Source organism: Mixophyes fleayi, chromosome 10 (genome assembly GCF_038048845.1).
Source record: "Mixophyes fleayi isolate aMixFle1 chromosome 10, aMixFle1.hap1, whole genome shotgun sequence".
NCBI lineage: Eukaryota > Metazoa > Chordata > Amphibia > Anura > Limnodynastidae > Mixophyes > Mixophyes fleayi.
In genome coordinates, this window is record NC_134411.1 from 43,149,259 (window position 1) to 43,175,979 (window position 26,721).

Here is a 26,721-nt window from a genome sequence, read left to right on the forward strand (position 1 = left end):
TATTCAGAAAATGCTATTTTGTGCCTCTTGTATTTGTTTAATTTTGTCTCTGTTAGCTAGATTTCCATACATTGAACTGTATTTACCTCTTCATTTGCATCTATAGGAAAAATTCTATCAAGGTCCCACTGAGATTTGAACTCAGATCGCTGGATTCAGAGTCCAGAGTGCTAACCATTACACCATGACACCAACTGTGTAAAATCTGACTTGTTTATTCCTTTAGGACTGGAGCACCCGTGTCTGCCTATAGGGTTGTATCTTCTTATTGGAATAATTTGTTTTCGCCTGCTTCATTCTGGTTTAAAACTATTGCGTACACAGTACGGATAAATATTTCATTTTCTCTTAACATAAAATACATCTTACCTTTTGATTTTTATTATGTTGAACAAACTTAAAAGTACAAAAAATACAGATAACACTTTTAGGAAAAGTATTTGAAATGTAATTACCAGATAGAAACTCTCTATATTGTATCGCCCTTTGGTGCTTGTCCAAAAACTAATGAATAGATTGCTATGGCTTAAATGGTGTCTATGCATACCGTTCAGACCATGAAAGCAAAAAGCGGCATCAAAAAAAATTGTACTTGTGCCTTTGGATGTACAGGTTCATTATCTATCAATTGAAGCGCTGGGAGATTTCCATATAAGATCTTTTCCAGCATATTTGAGCACTGTGACTAAAATCTACTACATTACATTTAAAACATATTTCTATCTGTCCCACAATCGTTATAGTTCTGTGATATTATTACTAAAAAAGCAGCAAGTATTAACATTTACCAATGGTTTTCTTAACATCCTGCTGCATAACACGTTTCTGAATAACTGATCCCATACCCATATAATAACGTCTATGTGTTGGACAGCTGTGTGTGGTCACCTTCATGTACAATCCTCTTTTGGACAAAGTGCTGCAGGAAACTTAGGAGACTCATCTCCTGGGGATCCCAGCTATCTGAAGCAGAGTGCCAATAGGATTTGATCAGGCTGATATGTATCTTGGGGAGAGTGAGGCTGCCCATAAGTCTCCCATATTGCTCAAAAGAATGCTTCGACTGAGTTCTTAGAGCAGAATGTAGGGACTTGTTATTCCTGTATTTCAAGTTCACAGCAATTGCTTCCAAGATTCAGGTAATAGGAGGAAAATCATCATCGGAGACCAAGCAAGATACTGCAGACTAATCAAAAAGTGGACATCCACGTTAAAAGACTATCCCATGATGTGAAATCAGACTGAAGAGCTAGAATGCCAGAAATCTACAGAATTCACCACTGATTCCCCCAACCAAGCTCATGCAGAATTTTCTTTCATATGTTTTCAGTTTAGTATCTTGTTTTAGCTAACTTTTCTTTGAATTATCCTGCAACAGTAAATGCTTCTGCTTTGAATTAAAATCTGTTTTATATATACTGTTAGCATGGTGTTTATCCTTTATTGATATAGTGTCTGCATATTATAGTGTTTAACAAATCAGAATTTATCCATTCTCATTAGTCCCTGTCCCATTGGGGTGTTCAGTCTAAATTCTCTACCACACAGGAACCCTGGGCTATTTTTTATCAGAGGCAAAATAGCATATTTGTATGTTTTTTGGACTGTACTTGGGCAGGGGCACCTGGGTAAAAGCTATCCTAGTATTTAGAAGAAATACAAACCCCACAGTAGTGGATTATGGTCTGTTTTTCAATTGGACCCATCTGAGGCAGCAGTGTTAACTACTTTGCTCTGTAACAACAATCTTAATACACATGCATAGTATTGCATGGAGTGTCACTGTTTTATTTTATTTTTTTAAATTCTTACCTCATGAATAATTTAGCTGTTTATTCAGAAAATGCTATTTTGTGCCTCTTGTATTTGTTTAATTTTGTCTCTGTTAGCTAGATTTCCATACATTGAACTGTATTTACCTCTTCATTTCCATCTATAGGAAAAATTCTATCAAGGTCCCACTGAGATTTGAACTCAGATCGCTGGATTCAGAGTCTAGAGTGCTAACCATTACACCATGACACCAATTGTGTAAATCTTACTTGTTTATTCCTTTAGGACTGGAGCACCCGTGTCTGCCTATAGGGTTGTATCTTCTTATTGGAATAATTTGTTTTCGCCTGCTTCATTCTGGTTTAAAACTATTGCGTACACAGTACGGATAAATATTTCATTTTCTCTTAACATAAAATACATCTTACCTTTTGATTTTTATTATGTTGAACAAACTTAAAAGTACAAAAAATACAGATAACACTTTTAGGAAAAGTATTTGAAATGTAATTACCAGATAGAAACTCTCTATATTGTATCGCCCTTTGGTGCTTGTCCAAATACTAATGAATAGATTGCTATGGCTTAAATGGTGTCTATGCATACCGTTCAGACCATGAAAGCAAAAAGCGGCATCAAAAAAAATTGTACTTGTGCCTTTGGATGTACAGGTTCATTATCTATCAATTGAAGCGCTGGGAGATTTCCATATAAGATCTTTTCCAGCATATTTGAGCACTGTGACTAAAATCTACTACATTACATTTAAAACATATTTCTATCTGTCCCACAATCGTTATAGTTCTGTGATATTATTACTAAAAAAGCAGCAAGTATTAACATTTACCAATGGTTTTCTTAACATCCTGCTGCATAACACGTTTCTGAATAACTGATCCCATACCCATATAATAACGTCTATGTGTTGGACAGCTGTGTGTGGTCACCTTCATGTACAATCCTCTTTTGGACAAAGTGCTGCAGGAAACTTAGGAGACTCATCTCCTGGGGATCCCAGCTATCTGAAGCAGAGTGCCAATAGGATTTGATCAGGCTGATATGTATCTTGGGGAGAGTGAGGCTGCCCATAAGTCTCCCATATTGCTCAAAAGAATGCTTCGACTGAGTTCTTAGAGCAGAATGTAGGGACTTGTTATTCCTGTATTTCAAGTTCACAGCAATTGCTTCCAAAATTCGGGTAATAGGAGGAAAATCATCATCGGAGACCAAGCAAGATACTGCAGACTAATCAAAAAGTGGACATCCACGTTAAAGGACTATCCCATGATGTGAAATCAGACTGAAGAGCTAGAATGCCAGAAATCTACAGAATTCACCACTGATTCCCACAACCAAGCTCATGCAGAATTTTCTTTCATATGTTTTCAGTTTAGTATCTTGTTTTAGCTAACTTTCCTTTGAATTATCCTGCAACAGTAAATGCTTCTGCTTTAAATTAAAATCTGTTTTATATATACTGTTAGCATGGTGTTTATCCTTTATTGATATAGTGTCTGCATATTATAGTGTTTTACAAATCAGAATTTATCCATTCTCATTAGTCCCTGTCCCATTGGGGTGTTCAGTCTAAATTCTCTACCACACAGGAACCCTGGGCTATTTTTTATCAGATGCCAAATAGCATAATTGTATGTTTTTTGGACTGTACTTGGGCAGGGGCACCTGGGTAAAAGCTATCCTAGTATTTAGAAGAAATACAAACCCCACAGTAGTGGATTATGGTCTGTTTTTCAATTGGACCCATCTGAGGCAGCAGTGTTAACTACTTTGCTCTGTAACAACAATCTTAATACACATGCATAGTATTGCATGGAGTGTCACTGTTTTATTTTATTTTTTTAAATTCTTACCTCATGAATAATTTAGCTGTTTATTCAGAAAATGCTATTTTGTGCCTCTTGTATTTGTTTAATTTTGTCTCTGTTAGCTAGATTTCCATACATTGAACTGTATTTACCTCTTCATTTCCATCTATAGGAAAAATTCTATCAAGGTCCCACTGAGATTTGAACTCAGATCGCTGGATTCAGAGTCCAGAGTGCTAACCATTACACCATGACACCAACTGTGTAAAATCTGACTTGTTTATTCCTTTAGGACTGGAGCACCCGTGTCTGCCTATAGGGTTGTATCTTCTTATTGGAATAATTTGTTTTCGCCTGCTTCATTCTGGTTTAAAACTATTGCGTACACAGTACGGATAAATATTTTATTTTCTCTTAACATAAAATACATCTTACCTTTTGATTTTTATTATGTTGAACAAACTTAAAAGTACAAAAAATACAGATAACACTTTTAGGAAAAGTATTTGAAATGTAATTACCAGATAGAAACTCTCTATATTGTATCGCCCTTTGGTGCTTGTCCAAATACTAATGAATAGATTGCTATGGCTTAAATGGTGTCTATGCATACCGTTCAGACCATGAAAGCAAAAAGCGGCATCAAAAAAAATTGTACTTGTGCCTTTGGATGTACAGGTTCATTATCTATCAATTGAAGCGCTGGGAGATTTCCATATAAGATCTTTTCCAGCATATTTGAGCACTGTGACTAAAATCTACTACATTACATTTAAAACATATTTCTATCTGTCCCACAATCGTTATAGTTCTGTGATATTATTACTAAAAAAGCAGCAAGTATTAACATTTACCAATGGTTTTCTTAACATCCTGCTGCATAACACGTTTCTGAATAACTGATCCCATACCCATATAATAACGTCTATGTGTTGGACAGCTGTGTGTGGTCACCTTCATGTACAATCCTCTTTTGGACAAAGTGCTGCAGGAAACTTAGGAGACTCATCTCCTGGGGATCCCAGCTATCTGAAGCAGAGTGCCAATAGGATTTGATCAGGCTGATATGTATCTTGGGGAGAGTGAGGCTGCCCATAAGTCTCCCATATTGCTCAAAAGAATGCTTCGACTGAGTTCTTAGAGCAGAATGTAGGGACTTGTTATTCCTGTATTTCAAGTTCACAGCAATTGCTTCCAAAATTCGGGTAATAGGAGGAAAATCATCATCGGAGACCAAGCAAGATACTGCAGACTAATCAAAAAGTGGACATCCACGTTAAAGGACTATCCCATGATGTGAAATCAGACTGAAGAGCTAGAATGCCAGAAATCTACAGAATTCACCACTGATTCCCACAACCAAGCTCATGCAGAATTTTCTTTCATATGTTTTCAGTTTAGTATCTTGTTTTAGCTAACTTTCCTTTGAATTATCCTGCAACAGTAAATGCTTCTGCTTTAAATTAAAATCTGTTTTATATATACTGTTAGCATGGTGTTTATCCTTTATTGATATAGTGTCTGCATATTATAGTGTTTTACAAATCAGAATTTATCCATTCTCATTAGTCCCTGTCCCATTGGGGTGTTCAGTCTAAATTCTCTACCACACAGGAACCCTGGGCTATTTTTTATCAGATGCCAAATAGCATAATTGTATGTTTTTTGGACTGTACTTGGGCAGGGGCACCTGGGTAAAAGCTATCCTAGTATTTAGAAGAAATACAAACCCCACAGTAGTGGATTATGGTCTGTTTTTCAATTGGACCCATCTGAGGCAGCAGTGTTAACTACTTTGCTCTGTAACAACAATCTTAATACACATGCATAGTATTGCATGGAGTGTCACTGTTTTATTTTATTTTTTTAAATTCTTACCTCATGAATAATTTAGCTGTTTATTCAGAAAATGCTATTTTGTGCCTCTTGTATTTGTTTAATTTTGTCTCTGTTAGCTAGATTTCCATAGATTGAACTGTATTTACCTCTTCATTTCCATCTATAGGAAAAATTCTATCAAGGTCCCACTGAGATTTGAACTCAGATCGCTGGATTCAGAGTCCAGAGTGCTAACCATTACACCATGACACCAACTGTGTAAATCTTACTTGTTTATTCCTTTAGGACTGGAGCACCCGTGTCTGCCTATAGGGTTGTATCTTCTTATTGGAATAATTTGTTTTCGCCTGCTTCATTCTGGTTTAAAACTATTGCGTACACAGTACGGATAAATATTTCATTTTCTCTTAACATAAAATACATCTTACCTTTTGATTTTTATTATGTTGAACAAACTTAAAAGTACAAAAAATACAGATAACACTTTTAGGAAAAGTATTTGAAATGTAATTACCAGATAGAAACTCTCTATATTGTATCGCCCTTTGGTGCTTGTCCAAATACTAATGAATAGATTGCTATGGCTTAAATGGTGTCTATGCATACCGTTCAGACCATGAAAGCAAAAAGCGGCATCAAAAAAAATTGTACTTGTGCCTTTGGATGTACAGGTTCATTATCTATCAATTGAAGCGCTGGGAGATTTCCATATAAGATCTTTTCCAGCATATTTGAGCACTGTGACTAAAATCTACTACATTACATTTAAAACATATTTCTATCTGTCCCACAATCGTTATAGTTCTGTGATATTATTACTAAAAAAGCAGCAAGTATTAACATTTACCAATGGTTTTCTTAACATCCTGCTGCATAACACGTTTCTGAATAACTGATCCCATACCCATATAATAACGTCTATGTGTTGGACAGCTGTGTGTGGTCACCTTCATGTACAATCCTCTTTTGGACAAAGTGCTGCAGGAAACTTAGGAGACTCATCTCCTGGGGATCCCAGCTATCTGAAGCAGAGTGCCAATAGGATTTGATCAGGCTGATATGTATCTTGGGGAGAGTGAGGCTGCCCATAAGTCTCCCATATTGCTCAAAAGAATGCTTCGACTGAGTTCTTAGAGCAGAATGTAGGGACTTGTTATTCCTGTATTTCAAGTTCACAGCAATTGCTTCCAAGATTCAGGTAATAGGAGGAAAATCATCATCGGAGACCAAGCAAGATACTGCAGACTAATCAAAAAGTGGACATCCACGTTAAAAGACTATCCCATGATGTGAAATCAGACTGAAGAGCTAGAATGCCAGAAATCTACAGAATTCACCACTGATTCCCCCAACCAAGCTCATGCAGAATTTTCTTTCATATGTTTTCAGTTTAGTATCTTGTTTTAGCTAACTTTTCTTTGAATTATCCTGCAACAGTAAATGCTTCTGCTTTGAATTAAAATCTGTTTTATATATACTGTTAGCATGGTGTTTATCCTTTATTGATATAGTGTCTGCATATTATAGTGTTTTACAAATCAGAATTTATCCATTCTCATTAGTCCCTGTCCCATTGGGGTGTTCAGTCTAAATTCTCTACCACACAGGAACCCTGGGCTATTTTTTATCAGAGGCAAAATAGCATATTTGTATGTTTTTTGGACTGTACTTGGGCAGGGGCACCTGGGTAAAAGCTATCCTAGTATTTAGAAGAAATACAAACCCCACAGTAGTGGATTATGGTCTGTTTTTCAATTGGACCCATCTGAGGCAGCAGTGTTAACTACTTTGCTCTGTAACAACAATCTTAATAGACATGGATAGTATTGCATGGAGTGTCACTGTTTTATTTTATTTTTTTAAATTCTTACCTCATGAATAATTTAGCTGTTTATTCAGAAAATGCTATTTTGTGCCTCTTGTATTTGTTTAATTTTGTCTCTGTTAGCTAGATTTCCATACATTGAACTGTATTTACCTCTTCATTTCCATCTATAGGAAAAATTCTATCAAGGTCCCACTGAGATTTGAACTCAGATCGCTGGATTCAGAGTCCAGAGTGCTAACCATTACACCATGGCACCAACTGTGTAAAATCTGACTTGTTTATTCCTTTAGGACTGGAGCACCCGTGTCTGCCTATAGGGTTGTATCTTCTTATTGGAATAATTTGTTTTCGCCTGCTTCATTCTGGTTTAAAACTATTGCGTACACAGTACGGATAAATATTTCATTTTCTCTTAACATAAAATACATCTTACCTTTTGATTTTTATTATGTTGAACAAACTTAAAAGTACAAAAAATACAGATAACACTTTTAGGAAAAGTATTTGAAATGTAATTACCAGATAGAAACTCTCTATATTGTATCGCCCTTTGGTGCTTGTCCAAATACTAATGAATAGATTGCTATGGCTTAAATGGTGTCTATGCATACCGTTCAGACCATGAAAGCAAAAAGCGGCATCAAAAAAAATTGTACTTGTGCCTTTGGATGTATAGGTTCATTATCTATCAATTGAAGCGCTGGGAGATTTCCATATAAGATCTTTTCCAGCATATTTGAGCACTGTGACTAAAATCTACTACATTACATTTAAAACATATTTCTATCTGTCCCACAATCGTTATAGTTCTGTGATATTATTACTAAAAAAGCAGCAAGTATTAACATTTACCAATGGTTTTCTTAACATCCTGCTGCATAACACGTTTCTGAATAACTGATCCCATACCCATATAATAACGTCTATGTGTTGGACAGCTGTGTGTGGTCACCTTCATGTACAATCCTCTTTTGGACAAAGTGCTGCAGGAAACTTAGGAGACTCATCTCCTGGGGATCCCAGCTATCTGAAGCAGAGTGCCAATAGGATTTGATCAGGCTGATATGTATCTTGGGGAGAGTGAGGCTGCCCATAAGTCTCCCATATTGCTCAAAAGAATGCTTCGACTGAGTTCTAATAGCAGAATGTAGGGACTTGTTATTCCTGTATTTCAAGTTCACAGCAATTGCTTCCAAGATTCAGGTAATAGGAGGAAAATCATCATCGGAGACCAAGCAAGATACTGCAGACTAATCAAAAAGTGGACATCCACGTTAAAAGACTATCCCATGATGTGAAATCAGACTGAAGAGCTAGAATGCCAGAAATCTACAGAATTCACCACTGATTCCCCCAACCAAGCTCATGCAGAATTTTCTTTCATATGTTTTCAGTTTAGTATCTTGTTTTAGCTAACTTTTCTTTGAATTATCCTGCAACAGTAAATGCTTCTGCTTTGAATTAAAATCTGTTTTATATATACTGTTAGCATGGTGTTTATCCTTTATTGATATAGTGTCTGCATATTATAGTGTTTTACAAATCAGAATTTATCCATTCTCATTAGTCCCTGTCCCATTGGGGTGTTCAGTCTAAATTCTCTACCACACAGGAACCCTGGGCTATTTTTTATCAGAGGCAAAATAGCATATTTGTATGTTTTTTGGACTGTACTTGGGCAGGGGCACCTGGGTAAAAGCTATCCTAGTATTTAGAAGAAATACAAACCCCACAGTAGTGGATTATGGTCTGTTTTTCAATTGGACCCATCTGAGGCAGCAGTGTTAACTACTTTGCTCTGTAACAACAATCTTAATAGACATGCATAGTATTGCATGGAGTGTCACTGTTTTATTTTATTTTTTTAAATTCTTACCTCATGAATAATTTAGCTGTTTATTCAGAAAATGCTATTTTGTGCCTCTTGTATTTGTTTAATTTTGTCTCTGTTAGCTAGATTTCCATACATTGAACTGTATTTACCTCTTCATTTCCATCTATAGGAAAAATTCTATCAAGGTCCCACTGAGATTTGAACTCAGATCGCTGGATTCAGAGTCCAGAGTGCTAACCATTACACCATGACACCAACTGTGTAAAATCTGACTTGTTTATTCCTTTAGGACTGGAGCACCCGTGTCTGCCTATAGGGTTGTATCTTCTTATTGGAATAATTTGTTTTCGCCTGCTTCATTCTGGTTTAAAACTATTGCGTACACAGTACGGATAAATATTTCATTTTCTCTTAACATAAAATACATCTTACCTTTTGATTTTTATTATGTTGAACAAACTTAAAAGTACAAAAAATACAGATAACACTTTTAGGAAAAGTATTTGAAATGTAATTACCAGATAGAAACTCTCTATATTGTATCGCCCTTTGGTGCTTGTCCAAATACTAATGAATAGATTGCTATGGCTTAAATGGTGTCTATGCATACCGTTCAGACCATGAAAGCAAAAAGCGGCATCAAAAAAAATTGTACTTGTGCCTTTGGATGTACAGGTTCATTATCTATCAATTGAAGCGCTGGGAGATTTCCATATAAGATCTTTTCCAGCATATTTGAGCACTGTGACTAAAATCTACTACATTACATTTAAAACATATTTCTATCTGTCCCACAATCGTTATAGTTCTGTGATATTATTACTAAAAAAGCAGCAAGTATTAACATTTACCAATGGTTTTCTTAACATCCTGCTGCATAACACGTTTCTGAATAACTGATCCCATACCCATATAATAACGTCTATGTGTTGGACAGCTGTGTGTGGTCACCTTCATGTACAATCCTCTTTTGGACAAAGTGCTGCAGGAAACTTAGGAGACTCATCTCCTGGGGATCCCAGCTATCTGAAGCAGAGTGCCAATAGGATTTGATCAGGCTGATATGTATCTTGGGGAGAGTGAGGCTGCCCATAAGTCTCCCATATTGCTCAAAAGAATGCTTCGACTGAGTTCTAATAGCAGAATGTAGGGACTTGTTATTCCTGTATTTCAAGTTCACAGCAATTGCTTCCAAGATTCAGGTAATAGGAGGAAAATCATCATCGGAGACCAAGCAAGATACTGCAGACTAATCAAAAAGTGGACATCCACGTTAAAAGACTATCCCATGATGTGAAATCAGACTGAAGAGCTAGAATGCCAGAAATCTACAGAATTCACCACTGATTCCCCCAACCAAGCTCATGCAGAATTTTCTTTCATATGTTTTCAGTTTAGTATCTTGTTTTAGCTAACTTTTCTTTGAATTATCCTGCAACAGTAAATGCTTCTGCTTTGAATTAAAATCTGGTTTATATATACTGTTAGCATGGTGTTTATCCTTTATTGATATAGTGTCTGCATATTATAGTGTTTTACAAATCAGAATTTATCCATTCTCATTAGTCCCTGTCCCATTGGGGTGTTCAGTCTAAATTCTCTACCACACAGGAACCCTGGGCTATTTTTTATCAGAGGCAAAATAGCATATTTGTATGTTTTTTGGACTGTACTTGGGCAGGGGCACCTGGGTAAAAGCTATCCTAGTATTTAGAAGAAATACAAACCCCACAGTAGTGGATTATGGTCTGTTTTTCAATTGGACCCATCTGAGGCAGCAGTGTTAACTACTTTGCTCTGTAACAACAATCTTAATAGACATGCATAGTATTGCATGGAGTGTCACTGTTTTATTTTATTTTTTTAAATTCTTACCTCATGAATAATTTAGCTGTTTATTCAGAAAATGCTATTTTGTGCCTCTTGTATTTGTTTAATTTTGTCTCTGTTAGCTAGATTTCCATACATTGAACTGTATTTACCTCTTCATTTCCATCTATAGGAAAAATTCTATCAAGGTCCCACTGAGATTTGAACTCAGATCGCTGGATTCAGAGTCCAGAGTGCTAACCATTACACCATGGCACCAACTGTGTAAAATCTGACTTGTTTATTCCTTTAGGACTGGAGCACCCGTGTCTGCCTATAGGGTTGTATCTTCTTATTGGAATAATTTGTTTTCGCCTGCTTGATTCTGGTTTAAAACTATTGCGTACACAGTACGGATAAATATTTCATTTTCTCTTAACATAAAATACATCTTACCTTTTGATTTTTATTATGTTGAACAAACTTAAAAGTACAAAAAATACAGATAACACTTTTAGGAAAAGTATTTGAAATGTAATTACCAGATAGAAACTCTCTATATTGTATCGCCCTTTGGTGCTTGTCCAAATACTAATGAATAGATTGCTATGGCTTAAATGGTGTCTATGCATACCGTTCAGACCATGAAAGCAAAAAGCGGCATCAAAAAAAATTGTACTTGTGCCTTTGGATGTATAGGTTCATTATCTATCAATTGAAGCGCTGGGAGATTTCCATATAAGATCTTTTCCAGCATATTTGAGCACTGTGACTAAAATCTACTACATTACATTTAAAACATATTTCTATCTGTCCCACAATCGTTATAGTTCTGTGATATTATTACTAAAAAAGCAGCAAGTATTAACATTTACCAATGGTTTTCTTAACATCCTGCTGCATAACACGTTTCTGAATAACTGATCCCATACCCATATAATAACGTCTATGTGTTGGACAGCTGTGTGTGGTCACCTTCATGTACAATCCTCTTTTGGACAAAGTGCTGCAGGAAACTTAGGAGACTCATCTCCTGGGGATCCCAGCTATCTGAAGCAGAGTGCCAATAGGATTTGATCAGGCTGATATGTATCTTGGGGAGAGTGAGGCTGCCCATAAGTCTCCCATATTGCTCAAAAGAATGCTTCGACTGAGTTCTAATAGCAGAATGTAGGGACTTGTTATTCCTGTATTTCAAGTTCACAGCAATTGCTTCCAAGATTCAGGTAATAGGAGGAAAATCATCATCGGAGACCAAGCAAGATACTGCAGACTAATCAAAAAGTGGACATCCACGTTAAAAGACTATCCCATGATGTGAAATCAGACTGAAGAGCTAGAATGCCAGAAATCTACAGAATTCACCACTGATTCCCCCAACCAAGCTCATGCAGAATTTTCTTTCATATGTTTTCAGTTTAGTATCTTGTTTTAGCTAACTTTTCTTTGAATTATCCTGCAACAGTAAATGCTTCTGCTTTGAATTAAAATCTGTTTTATATATACTGTTAGCATGGTGTTTATCCTTTATTGATATAGTGTCTGCATATTATAGTGTTTTACAAATCAGAATTTATCCATTCTCATTAGTCCCTGTCCCATTGGGGTGTTCAGTCTAAATTCTCTACCACACAGGAACCCTGGGCTATTTTTTATCAGAGGCAAAATAGCATATTTGTATGTTTTTTGGACTGTACTTGGGCAGGGGCACCTGGGTAAAAGCTATCCTAGTATTTAGAAGAAATACAAACCCCACAGTAGTGGATTATGGTCTGTTTTTCAATTGGACCCATCTGAGGCAGCAGTGTTAACTACTTTGCTCTGTAACAACAATCTTAATAGACATGCATAGTATTGCATGGAGTGTCACTGTTTTATTTTATTTTTTTAAATTCTTACCTCATGAATAATTTAGCTGTTTATTCAGAAAATGCTATTTTGTGCCTCTTGTATTTGTTTAATTTTGTCTCTGTTAGCTAGATTTCCATACATTGAACTGTATTTACCTCTTCATTTCCATCTATAGGAAAAATTCTATCAAGGTCCCACTGAGATTTGAACTCAGATCGCTGGATTCAGAGTCCAGAGTGCTAACCATTACACCATGACACCAACTGTGTAAAATCTGACTTGTTTATTCCTTTAGGACTGGAGCACCCGTGTCTGCCTATAGGGTTGTATCTTCTTATTGGAATAATTTGTTTTCGCCTGCTTCATTCTGGTTTAAAACTATTGCGTACACAGTACGGATAAATATTTCATTTTCTCTTAACATAAAATACATCTTACCTTTTGATTTTTATTATGTTGAACAAACTTAAAAGTACAAAAAATACAGATAACACTTTTAGGAAAAGTATTTGAAATGTAATTACCAGATAGAAACTCTCTATATTGTATCGCCCTTTGGTGCTTGTCCAAATACTAATGAATAGATTGCTATGGCTTAAATGGTGTCTATGCATACCGTTCAGACCATGAAAGCAAAAAGCGGCATCAAAAAAAATTGTACTTGTGCCTTTGGATGTACAGGTTCATTATCTATCAATTGAAGCGCTGGGAGATTTCCATATAAGATCTTTTCCAGCATATTTGAGCACTGTGACTAAAATCTACTACATTACATTTAAAACATATTTCTATCTGTCCCACAATCGTTATAGTTCTGTGATATTATTACTAAAAAAGCAGCAAGTATTAACATTTACCAATGGTTTTCTTAACATCCTGCTGCATAACACGTTTCTGAATAACTGATCCCATACCCATATAATAACGTCTATGTGTTGGACAGCTGTGTGTGGTCACCTTCATGTACAATCCTCTTTTGGACAAAGTGCTGCAGGAAACTTAGGAGACTCATCTCCTGGGGATCCCAGCTATCTGAAGCAGAGTGCCAATAGGATTTGATCAGGCTGATATGTATCTTGGGGAGAGTGAGGCTGCCCATAAGTCTCCCATATTGCTCAAAAGAATGCTTCGACTGAGTTCTAATAGCAGAATGTAGGGACTTGTTATTCCTGTATTTCAAGTTCACAGCAATTGCTTCCAAGATTCAGGTAATAGGAGGAAAATCATCATCGGAGACCAAGCAAGATACTGCAGACTAATCAAAAAGTGGACATCCACGTTAAAAGACTATCCCATGATGTGAAATCAGACTGAAGAGCTAGAATGCCAGAAATCTACAGAATTCACCACTGATTCCCCCAACCAAGCTCATGCAGAATTTTCTTTCATATGTTTTCAGTTTAGTATCTTGTTTTAGCTAACTTTTCTTTGAATTATCCTGCAACAGTAAATGCTTCTGCTTTGAATTAAAATCTGGTTTATATATACTGTTAGCATGGTGTTTATCCTTTATTGATATAGTGTCTGCATATTATAGTGTTTTACAAATCAGAATTTATCCATTCTCATTAGTCCCTGTCCCATTGGGGTGTTCAGTCTAAATTCTCTACCACACAGGAACCCTGGGCTATTTTTTATCAGAGGCAAAATAGCATATTTGTATGTTTTTTGGACTGTACTTGGGCAGGGGCACCTGGGTAAAAGCTATCCTAGTATTTAGAAGAAATACAAACCCCACAGTAGTGGATTATGGTCTGTTTTTCAATTGGACCCATCTGAGGCAGCAGTGTTAACTACTTTGCTCTGTAACAACAATCTTAATAGACATGCATAGTATTGCATGGAGTGTCACTGTTTTATTTTATTTTTTTAAATTCTTACCTCATGAATAATTTAGCTGTTTATTCAGAAAATGCTATTTTGTGCCTCTTGTATTTGTTTAATTTTGTCTCTGTTAGCTAGATTTCCATACATTGAACTGTATTTACCTCTTCATTTCCATCTATAGGAAAAATTCTATCAAGGTCCCACTGAGATTTGAACTCAGATCGCTGGATTCAGAGTCCAGAGTGCTAACCATTACACCATGGCACCAACTGTGTAAAATCTGACTTGTTTATTCCTTTAGGACTGGAGCACCCGTGTCTGCCTATAGGGTTGTATCTTCTTATTGGAATAATTTGTTTTCGCCTGCTTGATTCTGGTTTAAAACTATTGCGTACACAGTACGGATAAATATTTCATTTTCTCTTAACATAAAATACATCTTACCTTTTGATTTTTATTATGTTGAACAAACTTAAAAGTACAAAAAATACAGATAACACTTTTAGGAAAAGTATTTGAAATGTAATTACCAGATAGAAACTCTCTATATTGTATCGCCCTTTGGTGCTTGTCCAAATACTAATGAATAGATTGCTATGGCTTAAATGGTGTCTATGCATACCGTTCAGACCATGAAAGCAAAAAGCGGCATCAAAAAAAATTGTACTTGTGCCTTTGGATGTATAGGTTCATTATCTATCAATTGAAGCGCTGGGAGATTTCCATATAAGATCTTTTCCAGCATATTTGAGCACTGTGACTAAAATCTACTACATTACATTTAAAACATATTTCTATCTGTCCCACAATCGTTATAGTTCTGTGATATTATTACTAAAAAAGCAGCAAGTATTAACATTTACCAATGGTTTTCTTAACATCCTGCTGCATAACACGTTTCTGAATAACTGATCCCATACCCATATAATAACGTCTATGTGTTGGACAGCTGTGTGTGGTCACCTTCATGTACAATCCTCTTTTGGACAAAGTGCTGCAGGAAACTTAGGAGACTCATCTCCTGGGGATCCCAGCTATCTGAAGCAGAGTGCCAATAGGATTTGATCAGGCTGATATGTATCTTGGGGAGAGTGAGGCTGCCCATAAGTCTCCCATATTGCTCAAAAGAATGCTTCGACTGAGTTCTAATAGCAGAATGTAGGGACTTGTTATTCCTGTATTTCAAGTTCACAGCAATTGCTTCCAAGATTCAGGTAATAGGAGGAAAATCATCATCGGAGACCAAGCAAGATACTGCAGACTAATCAAAAAGTGGACATCCACGTTAAAAGACTATCCCATGATGTGAAATCAGACTGAAGAGCTAGAATGCCAGAAATCTACAGAATTCACCACTGATTCCCCCAACCAAGCTCATGCAGAATTTTCTTTCATATGTTTTCAGTTTAGTATCTTGTTTTAGCTAACTTTTCTTTGAATTATCCTGCAACAGTAAATGCTTCTGCTTTGAATTAAAATCTGTTTTATATATACTGTTAGCATGGTGTTTATCCTTTATTGATATAGTGTCTGCATATTATAGTGTTTTACAAATCAGAATTTATCCATTCTCATTAGTCCCTGTCCCATTGGGGTGTTCAGTCTAAATTCTCTACCACACAGGAACCCTGGGCTATTTTTTATCAGAGGCAAAATAGCATATTTGTATGTTTTTTGGACTGTACTTGGGCAGGGGCACCTGGGTAAAAGCTATCCTAGTATTTAGAAGAAATACAAACCCCACAGTAGTGGATTATGGTCTGTTTTTCAATTGGACCCATCTGAGGCAGCAGTGTTAACTACTTTGCTCTGTAACAACAATCTTAATAGACATGCATAGTATTGCATGGAGTGTCACTGTTTTATTTTATTTTTTTAAATTCTTACCTCATGAATAATTTAGCTGTTTATTCAGAAAATGCTATTTTGTGCCTCTTGTATTTGTTTAATTTTGTCTCTGTTAGCTAGATTTCCATACATTGAACTGTATTTACCTCTTCATTTCCATCTATAGGAAAAATTCTATCAAGGTCCCACTGAGATTTGAACTCAGATCGCTGGATTCAGAGTCCAGAGTGCTAACCATTACACCATGACACCAACTGTGTAAAATCTGACTTGTTTATTCCTTTAGGACTGGAGCACCCGTGTCTGCCTATAGGGTTGTATCTTCTTATTGGAATAATTTGTTTTCGCCTGCTTCATTCTGGTTTAAAACTATTGCGTACACAGTACGGATAAATATTTCATTTTCTCTTAACATAAAATACATCTTACCTTTTGATTTTTATTATGTTGAACAAACTTAAAAGTACAAAAAATACAGATAACACTTTTAGGAAAAGTATTTGAAATGTAATTACCAGATAGAAACTCTCTATATTGTATCGCCCTTTGGTGCTTGTCCAAATACTAATGAATAGATTGCTATGGCTTAAATGGTGTCTATGCATACCGTTCAGACCATGAAAGCAAAAAGCGGCATCAAAAAAAATTGTACTTGTGCCTTTGGATGTACAGGTTCATTATCTATCAATTGAAGCGCTGGGAGATTTCCATATAAGATCTTTTCCAGCATATTTGAGCACTGTGACTAAAATCTACTACATTACATTTAAAACATATTTCTATCTGTCCCACAATCGTTATAGTTCTGTGATATTATTACTAAAAAAGCAGCAAGTATTAACATTTACCAATGGTTTTCTTAACATCCTGCTGCATAACACGTTTCTGAATAACTGATCCCATACCCATATAATAACGTCTATGTGTTGGACAGCTGTGTGTGGTCACCTTCATGTACAATCCTCTTTTGGACAAAGTGCTGCAGGAAACTTAGGAGACTCATCTCCTGGGGATCCCAGCTATCTGAAGCAGAGTGCCAATAGGATTTGATCAGGCTGATATGTATCTTGGGGAGAGTGAGGCTGCCCATAAGTCTCCCATATTGCTCAAAAGAATGCTTCGACTGAGTTCTAATAGCAGAATGTAGGGACTTGTTATTCCTGTATTTCAAGTTCACAGCAATTGCTTCCAAGATTCAGGTAATAGGAGGAAAATCATCATCGGAGACCAAGCAAGATACTGCAGACTAATCAAAAAGTGGACATCCACGTTAAAAGACTATCCCATGATGTGAAATCAGACTGAAGAGCTAGAATGCCAGAAATCTACAGAATTCACCACTGATTCCCCCAACCAAGCTCATGCAGAATTTTCTTTCATATGTTTTCAGTTTAGTATCTTGTTTTAGCTAACTTTTCTTTGAATTATCCTGCAACAGTAAATGCTTCTGCTTTGAATTAAAATCTGTTTTATATATACTGTTAGCATGGTGTTTATCCTTTATTGATATAGTGTCTGCATATTATAGTGTTTTACAAATCAGAATTTATCCATTCTCATTAGTCCCTGTCCCATTGGGGTGTTCAGTCTAAATTCTCTACCACACAGGAACCCTGGGCTATTTTTTATCAGAGGCAAAATAGCATATTTGTATGTTTTTTGGACTGTACTTGGGCAGGGGCACCTGGGTAAAAGCTATCCTAGTATTTAGAAGAAATACAAACCCCACAGTAGTGGATTATGGTCTGTTTTTCAATTGGACCCATCTGAGGCAGCAGTGTTAACTACTTTGCTCTGTAACAACAATCTTAATAGACATGCATAGTATTGCATGGAGTGTCACTGTTTTATTTTATTTTTTTAAATTCTTACCTCATGAATAATTTAGCTGTTTATTCAGAAAATGCTATTTTGTGCCTCTTGTATTTGTTTAATTTTGTCTCTGTTAGCTAGATTTCCATACATTGAACTGTATTTACCTCTTCATTTCCATCTATAGGAAAAATTCTATCAAGGTCCCACTGAGATTTGAACTCAGATCGCTGGATTCAGAGTCCAGAGTGCTAACCATTACACCATGACACCAACTGTGTAAAATCTGACTTGTTTATTCCTTTAGGACTGGAGCACCCGTGTCTGCCTATAGGGTTGTATCTTCTTATTGGAATAATTTGTTTTCGCCTGCTTCATTCTGGTTTAAAACTATTGCGTACACAGTACGGATAAATATTTCATTTTCTCTTAACATAAAATACATCTTACCTTTTGATTTTTATTATGTTGAACAAACTTAAAAGTACAAAAAATACAGATAACACTTTTAGGAAAAGTATTTGAAATGTAATTACCAGATAGAAACTCTCTATATTGTATCGCCCTTTGGTGCTTGTCCAAATACTAATGAATAGATTGCTATGGCTTAAATGGTGTCTATGCATACCGTTCAGACCATGAAAGCAAAAAGCGGCATCAAAAAAAATTGTACTTGTGCCTTTGGATGTACAGGTTCATTATCTATCAATTGAAGCGCTGGGAGATTTCCATATAAGATCTTTTCCAGCATATTTGAGCACTGTGACTAAAATCTACTACATTACATTTAAAACATATTTCTATCTGTCCCACAATCGTTATAGTTCTGTGATATTATTACTAAAAAAGCAGCAAGTATTAACATTTACCAATGGTTTTCTTAACATCCTGCTGCATAACACGTTTCTGAATAACTGATCCCATACCCATATAATAACGTCTATGTGTTGGACAGCTGTGTGTGGTCACCTTCATGTACAATCCTCTTTTGGACAAAGTGCTGCAGGAAACTTAGGAGACTCATCTCCTGGGGATCCCAGCTATCTGAAGCAGAGTGCCAATAGGATTTGATCAGGCTGATATGTATCTTGGGGAGAGTGAGGCTGCCCATAAGTCTCCCATATTGCTCAAAAGAATGCTTCGACTGAGTTCTAATAGCAGAATGTAGGGACTTGTTATTCCTGTATTTCAAGTTCACAGCAATTGCTTCCAAGATTCAGGTAATAGGAGGAAAATCATCATCGGAGACCAAGCAAGATACTGCAGACTAATCAAAAAGTGGACATCCACGTTAAAAGACTATCCCATGATGTGAAATCAGACTGAAGAGCTAGAATGCCAGAAATCTACAGAATTCACCACTGATTCCCCCAACCAAGCTCATGCAGAATTTTCTTTCATATGTTTTCAGTTTAGTATCTTGTTTTAGCTAACTTTTCTTTGAATTATCCTGCAACAGTAAATGCTTCTGCTTTGAATTAAAATCTGGTTTATATATACTGTTAGCATGGTGTTTATCCTTTATTGATATAGTGTCTGCATATTATAGTGTTTTACAAATCAGAATTTATCCATTCTCATTAGTCCCTGTCCCATTGGGGTGTTCAGTCTAAATTCTCTACCACACAGGAACCCTGGGCTATTTTTTATCAGAGGCAAAATAGCATATTTGTATGTTTTTTGGACTGTACTTGGGCAGGGGCACCTGGGTAAAAGCTATCCTAGTATTTAGAAGAAATACAAACCCCACAGTAGTGGATTATGGTCTGTTTTTCAATTGGACCCATCTGAGGCAGCAGTGTTAACTACTTTGCTCTGTAACAACAATCTTAATAGACATGCATAGTATTGCATGGAGTGTCACTGTTTTATTTTATTTTTTTAAATTCTTACCTCATGAATAATTTAGCTGTTTATTCAGAAAATGCTATTTTGTGCCTCTTGTATTTGTTTAATTTTGTCTCTGTTAGCTAGATTTCCATACATTGAACTGTATTTACCTCTTCATTTCCATCTATAGAAAAAATTCTATCAAGGTCCCACTGAGATTTGAACTCAGATCGCTGGATTCAGAGTCCAGAGTGCTAACCATTACACCATGGCACCATCTGTTTAAAATCTGACTTGTTTATTCCTTTAGGACTGGAGCACCCGTGTCTGCCTATAGGGTTGTATCTTCTTATTGGAATAATTTGTTTTCGCCTGCTTCATTCTGGTTTAAAACTATTGCGTACACAGTACGGATAAATATTTCATTTTCTCTTAACATAAAATACATCTTACCTTTTGATTTTTATTATGTTGAACAAACTTAAAAGTACAAAAAATACAGATAACACTTTTAGGAAAAGTATTTGAAATGTAATTACCAGATAGAAACTCTCTATATTGTATCGCCCTTTGGTGCTTGTCCAAATACTAATGAATAGATTGCTATGGCTTAAATGGTGTCTATGCATACCGTTCAGACCATGAAAGCAAAAAGCGGCATCAAAAAAAATTGTACTTGTGCCTTTGGATGTACAGGTTCATTATCTATCAATTGAAGCGCTGGGAGATTTCCATATAAGATCTTTTCCAGCATATTTGAGCACTGTGACTAAAATCTACTACATTACATTTAAAACATATTTCTATCTGTCCCACAATCGTTATAGTTCTGTGATATTATTACTAAAAAAGCAGCAAGTATTAACATTTACCAATGGTTTTCTTAACATCCTGCTGCATAACACGTTTCTGAATAACTGATCCCATACCCATATAATAACGTCTATGTGTTGGACAGCTGTGTGTGGTCACCTTCATGTACAATCCTCTTTTGGACAAAGTGCTGCAGGAAACTTAGGAGACTCATCTCCTGGGGATCCCAGCTATCTGAAGCAGAGTGCCAATAGGATTTGATCAGGCTGATATGTATCTTGGGGAGAGTGAGGCTGCCCATAAGTCTCCCATATTGCTCAAAAGAATGCTTCGACTGAGTTCTAATAGCAGAATGTAGGGACTTGTTATTCCTGTATTTCAAGTTCACAGCAATTGCTTCCAAGATTCAGGTAATAGGAGGAAAATCATCATCGGAGACCAAGCAAGATACTGCAGACTAATCAAAAAGTGGACATCCACGTTAAAAGACTATCCCATGATGTGAAATCAGACTGAAGAGCTAGAATGCCAGAAATCTACAGAATTCACCACTGATTCCCCCAACCAAGCTCATGCAGAATTTTCTTTCATATGTTTTCAGTTTAGTATCTTGTTTTAGCTAACTTTTCTTTGAATTATCCTGCAACAGTAAATGCTTCTGCTTTGAATTAAAATCTGGTTTATATATACTGTTAGCATGGTGTTTATCCTTTATTGATATAGTGTCTGCATATTATAGTGTTTTACAAATCAGAATTTATCCATTCTCATTAGTCCCTGTCCCATTGGGGTGTTCAGTCTAAATTCTCTACCACACAGGAACCCTGGGCTATTTTTTATCAGAGGCAAAATAGCATATTTGTATGTTTTTTGGACTGTACTTGGGCAGGGGCACCTGGGTAAAAGCTATCCTAGTATTTAGAAGAAATACAAACCCCACAGTAGTGGATTATGGTCTGTTTTTCAATTGGACCCATCTGAGGCAGCAGTGTTAACTACTTTGCTCTGTAACAACAATCTTAATAGACATGCATAGTATTGCATGGAGTGTCACTGTTTTATTTTATTTTTTTAAATTCTTACCTCATGAATAATTTAGCTGTTTATTCAGAAAATGCTATTTTGTGCCTATTGTATTTGTTTAATTTTGTCTCTGTTAGCTAGATTTCCATACATTGAACTGTATTTACCTCTTCATTTCCATCTATAGGAAAAATTCTATCAAGGTCCCACTGAGATTTGAACTCAGATCGCTGGATTCAGAGTCCAGAGTGCTAACCATTACACCATGGCACCATCTGTTTAAAATCTGACTTGTTTATTCCTTTAGGACTGGAGCACCCGTGTCTGCCTATAGGGTTGTATCTTCTTATTGGAATAATTTGTTTTCGCCTGCTTCATTCTGGTTTAAAACTATTGCGTACACAGTACGGATAAATATTTCATTTTCTCTTAACATAAAATACATCTTACCTTTTGATTTTTATTATGTTGAACAAACTTAAAAGTACAAAAAATACAGATAACACTTTTAGGAAAAGTATTTGAAATGTAATTACCAGATAGAAACTCTCTATATTGTATCGCCCTTTGGTGCTTGTCCAAATACTAATGAATAGATTGCTATGGCTTAAATGGTGTCTATGCATACCGTTCAGACCATGAAAGCAAAAAGCGGCATCAAAAAAAATTGTACTTGTGCCTTTGGATGTACAGGTTCATTATCTATCAATTGAAGCGCTGGGAGATTTCCATATAAGATCTTTTCCAGCATATTTGAGCACTGTGACTAAAATCTACTACATTACATTTAAAACATATTTCTATCTGTCCCACAATCGTTATAGTTCTGTGATATTATTACTAAAAAAGCAGCAAGTATTAACATTTACCAATGGTTTTCTTAACATCCTGCTGCATAACACGTTTCTGAATAACTGATCCCATACCCATATAATAACGTCTATGTGTTGGACAGCTGTGTGTGGTCACCTTCATGTACAATCCTCTTTTGGACAAAGTGCTGCAGGAAACTTAGGAGACTCATCTCCTGGGGATCCCAGCTATCTGAAGCAGAGTGCCAATAGGATTTGATCAGGCTGATATGTATCTTGGGGAGAGTGAGGCTGCCCATAAGTCTCCCATATTGCTCAAAAGAATGCTTCGACTGAGTTCTAATAGCAGAATGTAGGGACTTGTTATTCCTGTATTTCAAGTTCACAGCAATTGCTTCCAAGATTCAGGTAATAGGAGGAAAATCATCATCGGAGACCAAGCAAGATACTGCAGACTAATCAAAAAGTGGACATCCACGTTAAAAGACTATCCCATGATGTGAAATCAGACTGAAGAGCTAGAATGCCAGAAATCTACAGAATTCACCACTGATTCCCCCAACCAAGCTCATGCAGAATTTTCTTTCATATGTTTTCAGTTTAGTATCTTGTTTTAGCTAACTTTTCTTTGAATTATCCTGCAACAGTAAATGCTTCTGCTTTGAATTAAAATCTGGTTTATATATACTGTTAGCATGGTGTTTATCCTTTATTGATATAGTGTCTGCATATTATAGTGTTTTACAAATCAGAATTTATCCATTCTCATTAGTCCCTGTCCCATTGGGGTGTTCAGTCTAAATTCTCTACCACACAGGAACCCTGGGCTATTTTTTATCAGAGGCAAAATAGCATATTTGTATGTTTTTTGGACTGTACTTGGGCAGGGGCACCTGGGTAAAAGCTATCCTAGTATTTAGAAGAAATACAAACCCCACAGTAGTGGATTATGGTCTGTTTTTCAATTGGACCCATCTGAGGCAGCAGTGTTAACTACTTTGCTCTGTAACAACAATCTTAATAGACATGCATAGTATTGCATGGAGTGTCACTGTTTTATTTTATTTTTTTAAATTCTTACCTCATGAATAATTTAGCTGTTTATTCAGAAAATGCTATTTTGTGCCTCTTGTATTTGTTTAATTTTGTCTCTGTTAGCTAGATTTCCATACATTGAACTGTATTTACCTCTTCATTTCCATCTATAGGAAAAATTCTATCAAGGTCCCACTGAGATTTGAACTCAGATCGCTGGATTCAGAGTCCAGAGTGCTAACCATTACACCATGGCACCATCTGTTTAAAATCTGACTTGTTTATTCCTTTAGGACTGGAGCACCCGTGTCTGCCTATAGGGTTGTATCTTCTTATTGGAATAATTTGTTTTCGCCTGCTTCATTCTGGTTTAAAACTATTGCGTACACAGTACGGATAAATATTTCATTTTCTCTTAACATAAAATACATCTTACCTTTTGATTTTTATTATGTTGAACAAACTTAAAAGTACAAAAAATACAGATAACACTTTTAGGAAAAGTATTTGAAATGTAATTACCAGATAGAAACTCTCTATATTGTATCGCCCTTTGGTGCTTGTCCAAATACTAATGAATAGATTGCTATGGCTTAAATGGTGTCTATGCATACCGTTCAGACCATGAAAGCAAAAAGCGGCATCAAAAAAAATTGTACTTGTGCCTTTGGATGTACAGGTTCATTATCTATCAATTGAAGCGCTGGGAGATTTCCATATAAGATCTTTTCCAGCATATTTGAGCACTGTGACTAAAATCTACTACATTACATTTAAAACATATTTCTATCTGTCCCACAATCGTTATAGTTCTGTGATATTATTACTAAAAAAGCAGCAAGTATTAACATTTACCAATGGTTTTCTTAACATCCTGCTGCATAACACGTTTCTGAATAACTGATCCCATACCCATATAATAACGTCTATGTGTTGGACAGCTGTGTGTGGTCACCTTCATGTACAATCCTCTTTTGGACAAAGTGCTGCAGGAAACTTAGGAGACTCATCTCCTGGGGATCCCAGCTATCTGAAGCAGAGTGCCAATAGGATTTGATCAGGCTGATATGTATCTTGGGGAGAGTGAGGCTGCCCATAAGTCTCCCATATTGCTCAAAAGAATGCTTCGACTGAGTTCTAATAGCAGAATGTAGGGACTTGTTATTCCTGTATTTCAAGTTCACAGCAATTGCTTCCAAGATTCAGGTAATAGGAGGAAAATCATCATCGGAGACCAAGCAAGATACTGCAGACTAATCAAAAAGTGGACATCCACGTTAAAAGACTATCCCATGATGTGAAATCAGACTGAAGAGCTAGAATGCCAGAAATCTACAGAATTCACCACTGATTCCCCCAACCAAGCTCATGCAGAATTTTCTTTCATATGTTTTCAGTTTAGTATCTTGTTTTAGCTAACTTTTCTTTGAATTATCCTGCAACAGTAAATGCTTCTGCTTTGAATTAAAATCTGGTTTATATATACTGTTAGCATGGTGTTTATCCTTTATTGATATAGTGTCTGCATATTATAGTGTTTTACAAATCAGAATTTATCCATTCTCATTAGTCCCTGTCCCATTGGGGTGTTCAGTCTAAATTCTCTACCACACAGGAACCCTGGGCTATTTTTTATCAGAGGCAAAATAGCATATTTGTATGTTTTTTGGACTGTACTTGGGCAGGGGCACCTGGGTAAAAGCTATCCTAGTATTTAGAAGAAATACAAACCCCACAGTAGTGGATTATGGTCTGTTTTTCAATTGGACCCATCTGAGGCAGCAGTGTTAACTACTTTGCTCTGTAACAACAATCTTAATAGACATGCATAGTATTGCATGGAGTGTCACTGTTTTATTTTATTTTTTTAAATTCTTACCTCATGAATAATTTAGCTGTTTATTCAGAAAATGCTATTTTGTGCCTCTTGTATTTGTTTAATTTTGTCTCTGTTAGCTAGATTTCCATACATTGAACTGTATTTACCTCTTCATTTCCATCTATAGGAAAAATTCTATCAAGGTCCCACTGAGATTTGAACTCAGATCGCTGGATTCAGAGTCCAGAGTGCTAACCATTACACCATGGCACCATCTGTTTAAAATCTGACTTGTTTATTCCTTTAGGACTGGAGCACCCGTGTCTGCCTATAGGGTTGTATCTTCTTATTGGAATAATTTGTTTTCGCCTGCTTCATTCTGGTTTAAAACTATTGCGTACACAGTACGGATAAATATTTCATTTTCTCTTAACATAAAATACATCTTACCTTTTGATTTTTATTATGTTGAACAAACTTAAAAGTACAAAAAATACAGATAACACTTTTAGGAAAAGTATTTGAAATGTAATTACCAGATAGAAACTCTCTATATTGTATCGCCCTTTGGTGCTTGTCCAAATACTAATGAATAGATTGCTATGGCTTAAATGGTGTCTATGCATACCGTTCAGACCATGAAAGCAAAAAGCGGCATCAAAAAAAATTGTACTTGTGCCTTTGGATGTACAGGTTCATTATCTATCAATTGAAGCGCTGGGAGATTTCCATATAAGATCTTTTCCAGCATATTTGAGCACTGTGACTAAAATCTACTACATTACATTTAAAACATATTTCTATCTGTCCCACAATCGTTATAGTTCTGTGATATTATTACTAAAAAAGCAGCAAGTATTAACATTTACCAATGGTTTTCTTAACATCCTGCTGCATAACACGTTTCTGAATAACTGATCCCATACCCATATAATAACGTCTATGTGTTGGACAGCTGTGTGTGGTCACCTTCATGTACAATCCTCTTTTGGACAAAGTGCTGCAGGAAACTTAGGAGACTCATCTCCTGGGGATCCCAGCTATCTGAAGCAGAGTGCCAATAGGATTTGATCAGGCTGATATGTATCTTGGGGAGAGTGAGGCTGCCCATAAGTCTCCCATATTGCTCAAAAGAATGCTTC

General features: G+C 36.1%; 14 non-coding genes across 14 annotated transcripts; all 14 read right to left on the reverse strand.

Moving 5' to 3' along the window:
- Positions 1–120: 120 nt before the first annotated feature.
- TRNAQ-CUG (transfer RNA glutamine (anticodon CUG)) lies at positions 121–192 on the reverse strand. The gene has a single exon. It is a non-coding gene; the product is annotated as a tRNA-Gln (tRNA).
- A 3,593-nt stretch (positions 193–3,785) lies between these two features.
- Positions 3,786–3,857, reverse strand: TRNAQ-CUG (transfer RNA glutamine (anticodon CUG)). Its single transcript has one exon. It is a non-coding gene; the product is annotated as a tRNA-Gln (tRNA).
- A 1,761-nt stretch (positions 3,858–5,618) lies between these two features.
- Positions 5,619–5,690, reverse strand: TRNAQ-CUG (transfer RNA glutamine (anticodon CUG)). Its single transcript has one exon. It is a non-coding gene; the product is annotated as a tRNA-Gln (tRNA).
- Positions 5,691–7,450: 1,760 nt separating this feature from the next.
- On the reverse strand, positions 7,451–7,522 carry TRNAQ-CUG (transfer RNA glutamine (anticodon CUG)). Its single transcript has one exon. It is a non-coding gene; the product is annotated as a tRNA-Gln (tRNA).
- Positions 7,523–9,283: 1,761 nt separating this feature from the next.
- On the reverse strand, positions 9,284–9,355 carry TRNAQ-CUG (transfer RNA glutamine (anticodon CUG)). Its single transcript has one exon. It is a non-coding gene; the product is annotated as a tRNA-Gln (tRNA).
- Positions 9,356–11,116: 1,761 nt separating this feature from the next.
- TRNAQ-CUG (transfer RNA glutamine (anticodon CUG)) lies at positions 11,117–11,188 on the reverse strand. The gene has a single exon. It is a non-coding gene; the product is annotated as a tRNA-Gln (tRNA).
- Positions 11,189–12,949: 1,761 nt separating this feature from the next.
- TRNAQ-CUG (transfer RNA glutamine (anticodon CUG)) lies at positions 12,950–13,021 on the reverse strand. The gene has a single exon. It is a non-coding gene; the product is annotated as a tRNA-Gln (tRNA).
- A 1,761-nt stretch (positions 13,022–14,782) lies between these two features.
- TRNAQ-CUG (transfer RNA glutamine (anticodon CUG)) lies at positions 14,783–14,854 on the reverse strand. Its single transcript has one exon. It is a non-coding gene; the product is annotated as a tRNA-Gln (tRNA).
- A 1,761-nt stretch (positions 14,855–16,615) lies between these two features.
- Positions 16,616–16,687, reverse strand: TRNAQ-CUG (transfer RNA glutamine (anticodon CUG)). Its single transcript has one exon. It is a non-coding gene; the product is annotated as a tRNA-Gln (tRNA).
- Positions 16,688–18,448: 1,761 nt separating this feature from the next.
- TRNAQ-CUG (transfer RNA glutamine (anticodon CUG)) lies at positions 18,449–18,520 on the reverse strand. Its single transcript has one exon. It is a non-coding gene; the product is annotated as a tRNA-Gln (tRNA).
- Positions 18,521–20,281: 1,761 nt separating this feature from the next.
- On the reverse strand, positions 20,282–20,353 carry TRNAQ-CUG (transfer RNA glutamine (anticodon CUG)). Its single transcript has one exon. It is a non-coding gene; the product is annotated as a tRNA-Gln (tRNA).
- Positions 20,354–22,114: 1,761 nt separating this feature from the next.
- On the reverse strand, positions 22,115–22,186 carry TRNAQ-CUG (transfer RNA glutamine (anticodon CUG)). The gene has a single exon. It is a non-coding gene; the product is annotated as a tRNA-Gln (tRNA).
- Positions 22,187–23,947: 1,761 nt separating this feature from the next.
- Positions 23,948–24,019, reverse strand: TRNAQ-CUG (transfer RNA glutamine (anticodon CUG)). The gene has a single exon. It is a non-coding gene; the product is annotated as a tRNA-Gln (tRNA).
- A 1,761-nt stretch (positions 24,020–25,780) lies between these two features.
- On the reverse strand, positions 25,781–25,852 carry TRNAQ-CUG (transfer RNA glutamine (anticodon CUG)). The gene has a single exon. It is a non-coding gene; the product is annotated as a tRNA-Gln (tRNA).
- Between the last annotated feature and the right edge of the window lie 869 nt (positions 25,853–26,721).